Below are 8294 nucleotides of genomic sequence, written 5' to 3' on the forward strand. Positions count from 1 at the left end.
CTGGGTATGGTGTGGGAGGCAGGTGGATCTCTGTGAGTTCAAAGCCAGCCTGGTCTACATAGCAAATTCCAGGACAGCTGGGGCTACAGGGAGACCCTGTTTCAAAAAGGCAAAAAAAAAAAAAAAAAAAAAAAAAAGCATGAATTTCTAAGCCAAGAGCATTGGCGCACACCTTTAATCCAGCACTTGGGAGCCAGGAAAATCTCTAAATTCAAGGCCAGCTTGGGCTACATGGCAAGTTCCGGGGCAGCTGAGGCTACTCAGTAAAACCCTGTCTCAATAAAATAAAATAAAATAATAAAATAAAAAACTAAACTAAAATTAAACAAAACAAAGCATGTTGGTGTACACCTTTAATCCCAGCACTTGAGAAGCAGAGGCAGGTGGATCTCTGTGAGTTCAAGGGCAGCCTGGTCTACATAACAAGTTCCAGGTCAGCTGGGGCTGCAGGGAGACCTGCCTCAAAAAAAAAAAAAAAAAAAAAAAGAACCCAGAAATTAAAATAAAAGTCTGCTTTTAACCCCACGTCACAGCAAAGTTCATCCTTAAGATCTCAAAGAAAGAGTTAAACCAAATTCTATGCATGATATTTGCAATGCATGAAGCTTAAACATTTTCAATATAGAAAACACAAATTCACACCAAAGTGTTTTCTGACTTATAGTAATTGAGAAGCAACAGCCTTGTATAATTGTCCAGTGGAAGGGGCCGTGGGGGGGCTTCGTGCAGGGCGCAATCAGCCTCCGGCAGGACGAAGCCCCAGGCAGGTTAAGCAAACGCATTACTTTAATACCAGGGAAGGCAGCTCCAGCCATTAGCAAGAGGGGGGAATAAATATTACCCGAAGAAGCTCTGAAATTGCTGGTTTTATCACCCAAAATGGTCCCCTGTACTATTTACTTTCAATTTAGATTTTCTGGAAAGTGGCTCTTGGTACACTTTATGTATGAAGGAGGCTGACTAGAATTGAAAAATGACCTGATTTTGCCATCTGAGACAGTAAAAGAGCCTCACAGTTTCTTTACAGGGATCAGGTAGCCAGTTTCCCAAGTATTGGTGACACCAGGCATGAGGGTGCTGAGATTTGACTCCACAAAAACCAGTTTATACCCTCTGGTCTGGTTGGTTGGTTCACTGTTGTGGGAAACTGAGTCTCAGAGTGAGGCCTGTAGAAACTGAGGCTCAGATGTGGGCCTGTGGGCCTATGGGCCTGTGGGCCTGTGGCATTTTGTCACTTGTCCTTGCTGTCAGTCAAGATCCTTTACAGTCTCCCTGTGGCTGCCAGGGTGAAACCCTCTGAGACAATCTTTCACACTCTGTATAGAATAAAAGCTGAGGGGTGTGTGTATTGGGGGAACACACCTGGCATCCCAGTACTCAGGAGGCTGGGGCAGGATGTTCATGTGCTTGAGACCAGCCTGGGCTGGATAAGAAGATCATGTGTCAAAAACAAACAGAGAAAACAACAACAACAACAACAAAAAACCAAATAGCACAAACCAGGGGCAGGATGTTCATGTGCTTGAGACCAGCCTGGGCTGGATAAGAAGATCATGTGTCAAAAACAAACAGAGAAAACAACAACAACAACAACAAAAAACCAAATAGCACAAACCAGGGGCAGGATGTTCATGTGCTTGAGACCAGCCTGGGCTGGATAAGAAGATCATGTGTCAAAAACAAACAGAGAAAACAACAACAACAACAACAAAAAACCAAATAGCACAAACCAGGGGCAGGATGTTCATGTGCTTGAGACCAGCCTGGGCTGGATAAGAAGATCATGTGTCAAAAACAAACAGAGAAAACAACAACAACAACAACAAAAAACCAAATAGCACAAACCAGGGGCAGGATGTTCATGTGCTTGAGACCAGCCTGGGCTGGATAAGAAGATCATGTGTCAAAAACAAACAGAGAAAACAACAACAACAACAACAAAAAACCAAATAGCACAAACCAGGGGCAGGATGTTCATGTGCTTGAGACCAGCCTGGGCTGGATAAGAAGATCATGTGTCAAAAACAAACAGAGAAAACAACAACAACAACAACAAAAAACCAAATAGCACAAACCAGGGGCAGGATGTTCATGTGCTTGAGACCAGCCTGGGCTGGATAAGAAGATCATGTGTCAAAAACAAACAGAGAAAACAACAACAACAACAACAAAAAACCAAATAGCACAACTCCCTGTAGCCCCAGCTGTCCTGGAATTCAGTATGTAGACCAGGCTAGCCTTGAACTCACAAAGATCTGCCTGCCTCTGCCTCCCAAGAGCTGGGATTAAAGTTGTGTGTTACCGCGTCTGCCTTGTAGCTCTAGTTTTTATGAGACAGGATCTTATTATGTGGCTAGGTTGGGCTTGAATTTATGATCTTCCTGCTGCTACCCACTAAGTTCTGGGGTGACAGAAGTGCCTGCTTCTCTCTAAACTATTGGCATCCACAAAAGCAGAGCGGTTTCTTTACTGTTAAATTTGCTGTTGTATCTCCCAGCCTAGTACCTAGCATTTACTAATGCTCATATATCTGAGTCAGCTTTCTATTGCTGTTATAAAATCCCTGAGACAATCAGCTTATTAAAAGGAAAAGGTTAACTTGGCCCATGATTCTGGAAGTTCTAGTCCATGGTCAAATGGCCCTGTTGCTTTAGGTGTACAGAAGACTGCATATTAATGTAAAAGTGTGAAAGAGGAGGAGGAGCTGGAGGGGAGGGGGAGGAGGAAGAGATGGAGAAGGAGAGGAAGGAGGAGATGAAAGGAGGGAAGCTGAGGACACAGCCACACAGTACTGGTGACCTAACTTCCTCTAACTATGTTCCCTCTGTTAGTACATCCTTCTGGCACTAATGCCATGATTTTTTTTTTTTTTTTGGTGTTTTTGAGACAGGGTCTCCCTGTAGCCCCAGCTGTCCTGGATTCACCATGTGAATTCACTATGGCCTCAAACTCACAGAGATCCGCCTGCCTCTGCCTCCTAAGTGCTGGGATTAAAGGCATGCACTACCATGCCTGACCCTAATGCCATGATTTTAACAACAAGCCTTCAACACTCCATCATTTGTGGTATGTTCAACATGTCAACCACAGCATCATGTAACAGCCCAGTGCCATGGGACTCCTCCCTCCACCCTGTCACTTGGGAGTCTCCACTCCTGTTTTGAGGCTCTGTCTTCTCTTAGGGTGCCTGGAATGGCCACACTAGACAAACCCCCTTCTGATAAAGACCCATGTTGACTGAATTGTGGTCCCTCAAGGATGTTCACAGCTTGATGATGTTATGGAAAAAAGGAAATTTGTATAGTTGCCATTAATATCCTGAAATGGAAAATTATTCTGAAATTTCTGGTGGCCCCATGTCATCACATACACCTTAAAGGGGGAGGAGGGATTTGAGTTGGGAATGCAGGAAGCTGTGGGATCCAACCTCAGTGTAAACAAAACAAAACAAAACAAAAAACCAGAGATCTGTCCATTTTAGAACTCTAAGTCCATAAATGTAGGCAGCCCCTTGAAGTTGGAAACACAGGAGCACTGCTCCCTTGGAGCCTTCAAAAAACACATCCCTTCCAACACATTTTAAACTTCCAACCTCCAGAAGGCTAAGATGAGAAATGTGTTATTTGAAGCCACTATGTTTGTGATAATTGGCCACAGAATCCATGGAGAGATGAAGACAGATCCCACGTGGGGAGAAAAATGCTTAGCAATTTTCACACACAACCAATTGGCCAGATCTTGTCATGTGATCACACCCAGTACCAGGCAATCTGGGGAATAAATCCCACGCCTGGCCAACCATACCCTAGACAACTCCACACTGTGGAATGTGTGGGGGTTGGATATTTAGTGGATGACAGATCCTCCTGTTTGAGGCCAGCCTGGGCTATGTAGTGGGGGTTTGGGTGTGAGGGATGTTCTCTGGTGGGAAGCAATCAGGGTTCTTGGCTAAAGGGGGGATTCATAAAATTAAATTATGTGGAGTCAGGCATCTAGGGGGTATCAGGGAAAGTAAAATGCTAACCAACTGCATCTAACAGGTTATGGGGCCTCTGCCCTTTTTCCCGGGGTGGTGCCCAATTCCACCCTAACCTTTGAGGATCCCCATCCTTTTGTGTTTCCAGACTCTAGCCATTTTCTTCACCATCTATCCTTTTCATCCACTCTTTAGCCTTTTTTTCTACAGCTTCTAGCCTTTTTCTCCTCCAGACGGCTTCTCTCAGCCCCGCCTACCCTTCCACCTGCTCATCCTCAAATTCAGCTGATTCAGTCCCCAGCTCCTGGCACAAAATCTTTGCCCACATGATGCTCCTTGCCAAGAACAGCCTCTGACTGGTCACCCTGTGAGTTACAGAGGGTGGGATAGGACCTGAGACTTGAAAGATGACAGGAAACTGGTCACAGGAGGGGCTGAGGGTAGGAGTGCAAGGAAGAGGATGCTGCAGGTGCAAAGGCCCTGGGGTGGGATATGCTTGTGGATTGGAGGAACCATGCTGTGGTTTGTGATTGGAGCAGAGTTGGATGATCTCATAGGCCAAGGGTTTTTAATTTATTATTTATTTATTTTTATGTGTATAAGTGTTTTGCTTGCACATAAGTTCACCCATGTGTGAAATATCTGTGGAGTTCAGAAGAGGGTGTCAAATCTCTTGGATCTGGAGTTACAGTTTTGAGCTGCCCACTGCTGTGGGTGCCTGGAATGGAACCTGTGTCTTCTGCAAGAGCAGCCAGCACTCTTAACTACTCCAGCACTGTTTTATTTTATATTTTATTTTATTATTTTATTTTGAGGCAGGATCTGACTGTAGCCCCAGCTGACCTGGAACTCACTATGTAGCTCAGGCTGGCCTTAATCTTAGAGAGATCCACCTGCCTTTACCTCTCAAGTACTGGGATTTAGGTGTGCACCATCATGCATGGTGTTTTTTGTTTGTTTGTTGACTCTAAAGACTAAATCCTCAGCTCTCACTCCTAGGTTCTCTTGGAAACTAGTCACCTTGTTTGCTCTTACAGATGCTACAGCAACAGGACCTAACCCTGGCTCCATCTTCATGTCACTCAAACCACCACACACAACCAAATGGCTCAGCACAGTTATTATAAAATATTAAAATGACTCATAAAATAAATTATTCACATGCCTCATGTTCTTGCAGGTGTTTAGGGGTTAATGAGATTTTAATTTAGGTACAGAATGGAGATGGGCCCTTGAGAATTGGAGAGGCATGGGGGATGGGCAAGCCATCACATGGCTGTAAAGAAAGGAAAACTGAGGCACATGAGGAGCAGGGCAGGAGTCAGGCCTTTTGTGTCTCAATGATCTGTTCTTTTTTTTTTTTGACAGGGTCTCCCTGTAGCTCCAGCTGGCCTGTAACTCACTATGTAGAACAGGCTGTCCTTGATCAGAGAGAGAGAGGAAGAGAGAGAGAGAGAGAGAGAGAGAGAGAGAGAGAGAACACTATACCTCTTCAGTGCTGGGATTAAAGGTGTGAGTCACCACACCCAGGTGCACTCTTCATTTTAACAGGCTGATGTGTGGTGAGGTATGTGACCAGCATGTCTGCTGTTCTCCCGTCTCAGGTGACTGGAGGAAGCTGAGTCAATGGAAGGTATCTGGGAGGATCCAAATTCCTGGAGGAGGTGAGAGAGAGACACACAGGGAGACAAACAGACAAGCAGGCAGATACAGAGGCAGAGACCCAGAGAGATACAGCAGAAGACACTCAGACAGAAAGACAGCGAGATCTGGAATGTGTCTGTTAACCTCTGTTGAGTCACAATTCCCTGAGTTCTCACGTGGTAACTAGACCTGATTTGCGGGGGATGGGGGTGTGTGCTGGGATCTGAGTGGCCATTTTCTACAATGTAGGAGAGCCTGCTCTAAGTGGAGGCCCCTGAGATACTAAGGCATTTAGGATGTATCTGGGAAGAATCACATGAGTTACCTGAAACCCTGGGGTCTCCCAGCCTGGCATGTGGCTAGTGCCAAGACTCTAATGGGCAGCAGAGGGGAACAGATGGTGTTACCAGGACCCTTGACTATACTGCTCATACCATAGGCATTCAGCTCGATGGACAGGGCTTTGTTCATAGGAGCCAGAGGAGGGGCTTGGATCTGGGGCCCAACACTGTGGCAACACCTTGCACCCTGAGGTTGGGCAAAACCCCTTGGTCTGTGGGCCCAGCCACTCAGCACCATAAGCAGCACATGCACTCTGGATTGGCCAAAACGGCTTGGTCCAGGGCCCCAGCTTTTCAGAACCGAAGACAGCGTCACCCCTCAGCGTTCTGGAAACTGGAAGCCCACCAGACCAGAGTTGGCAGGGTTGGTTGGGGAGGACAACTTTCAGACCTTCATTAGCTTGGACATAGCTTGTTCTTGATCACGTGACATTGTCCACCGAAGCAGGCCAGCAATCACATTTTCCACTTTAGCAAGGAAACACTGGGGTGAAGTCCCACAGGACCAGAGGCCACATGCTTTGCCCATGGTGCTGAACGCATGGGGCCACAGCCCAACGGACACTGACCACCTCAGGGGCAGTAAAATGCATGCTGTCTGTAGTGCTGAACACATGGGGCCACAGTCCAGGCCCCCCCACGCTTCGGGGGGGGGGCCACAATGTGCGCTGTCCGTGGTGCTGAATATATGGGTCCATAGCCCAAGGGGTCCTGACCAATCTGCCAGAAATAACATTTGATCACGTGGCCGCCTCCCTCATCCTCTAGTTTCAGTTCCAACGTCCCTGTCTGTCACATTCCTCCCGACCCACAGACTGCCCCCCCAAAAAACAGGTAACAACTTCCTCTGGAAGGTTCTTGCTTGTGTTCGTAGGCCAGTGTCAGCCCCACACAGATAGCTTTTTTCAGGTAAGTTTTCTCTGGACTCGGGACCGTCCTGTGTGGCATCTCACTGTGATCTGCAGCGAACGGAGGACTCTAGGGCAGGAACTCAGCACTGAGGTTTCTGTCTTCGGAGGAAATTCTCTGAGAATGTTAAGTGCTGATAGCTGAGGTGTTCGCTGACAGAAGGTGGACGATAAGAGAGGCTTTGGCTGATAACCGAGAGATCAGAGATGGCTAGACTGTTTGATGGAATTAAAACCCTTCACCCATAACCCCTAGTCCACCTCTCTTTCATATCTTCCCATCCTAAGCATTTATGCAGCACCTCCTGTGCACCACACCCAGTACACAGTAGGTACTACAGAAATACACCCAAGGAAACAAATCTCTCCGACACTCATCACAGCTGACCAGGTCTGGAAGAAACGTTGCGCTTTGTCCTCCCCCTCCCTGGGTCCCCGTCCCCAGGATGAGTCCATCCACTGTATCCCTGCTCCCTGGCTGCCTTCCCCTCCATCCTTTCCGCGTAGGTGGCCCATGGCTTCATCTGGTCCCCACGGCTGTCACTCTCCCCAGTCAGAAAGGCGACAGCATGGTTGCCATGGAAACAAATAAGCTCTGCCCCCCCCCGACCCACACCCCAGGGAGGGAGCAGGAAGAGAGGGGTGACCCAGGCACAGGGTGATCCAGGCCAGGTGACTCAGGACTGGGGCGGCAGGCAGCTACATCCCACCCCACCCTTGTTCGTCCCCGACAGGCCTCCAGCTCTGAGGCTTGGGAAGGGAGATTCTGGTGGGATGAGTCTGTGAACATGCAGCTCCCCCTCACAGGCCATCTGGCCTCTCTGTGCCTCAGTTGCCTCATCTGGGAAGTGGGTGTGAGGATGCACCCATGTGTTCATTGTTTTACTCAAGGGAAAAACTGAACTGACTGGTTGCCAAGATCTCCTCAGACTCAGGCAAGACAGGAAAAAAGGGAAAAGAAAAAGCCAGACACTTCACACCTCAGGGCCTGAGGCCATGGGGGACAGGCAGAGTAGCAGGGGAGTCAGTGGGTTACAGACAGGCGGGAAGAGCCATGCAGGGGATGGCAGTGATGGGGAGGGGAGAAGGGAGAGAGATGGGCTGGGGCTGGGGCTAGGGGGTAGCAGTGGCTGCAGAATTGAGGAAAAAGGGAGCTCAGAGGAGCAGTCCAGGTGGTGGACCCAGCTGTGCCAAGGCCCTGGGGCAGACAATATGGCCATGCAAAGGCCAGTAATTGTCCTTTGAAGGAAATGATGATTATTATTACTGATTTTTATTCCACTGCCATTTGGATTCACCCTCCACAGTCTCCCTCAGGTCACAACACAAGGAGAGACTCAGAGAGAGGGCAGAAGTATGAGGTCAGGTCTCTTGGAAACTGTTGTGGATAAAAGTCCTGGAACCCTTTGCAGGACTTGTTAGAGC

Source organism: Nannospalax galili, unplaced genomic scaffold (assembly GCF_000622305.1).
Source record: "Nannospalax galili isolate Female #2095 unplaced genomic scaffold, S.galili_v1.0 scaffold77, whole genome shotgun sequence".
Taxonomy (NCBI): domain Eukaryota; kingdom Metazoa; phylum Chordata; class Mammalia; order Rodentia; family Spalacidae; genus Nannospalax; species Nannospalax galili.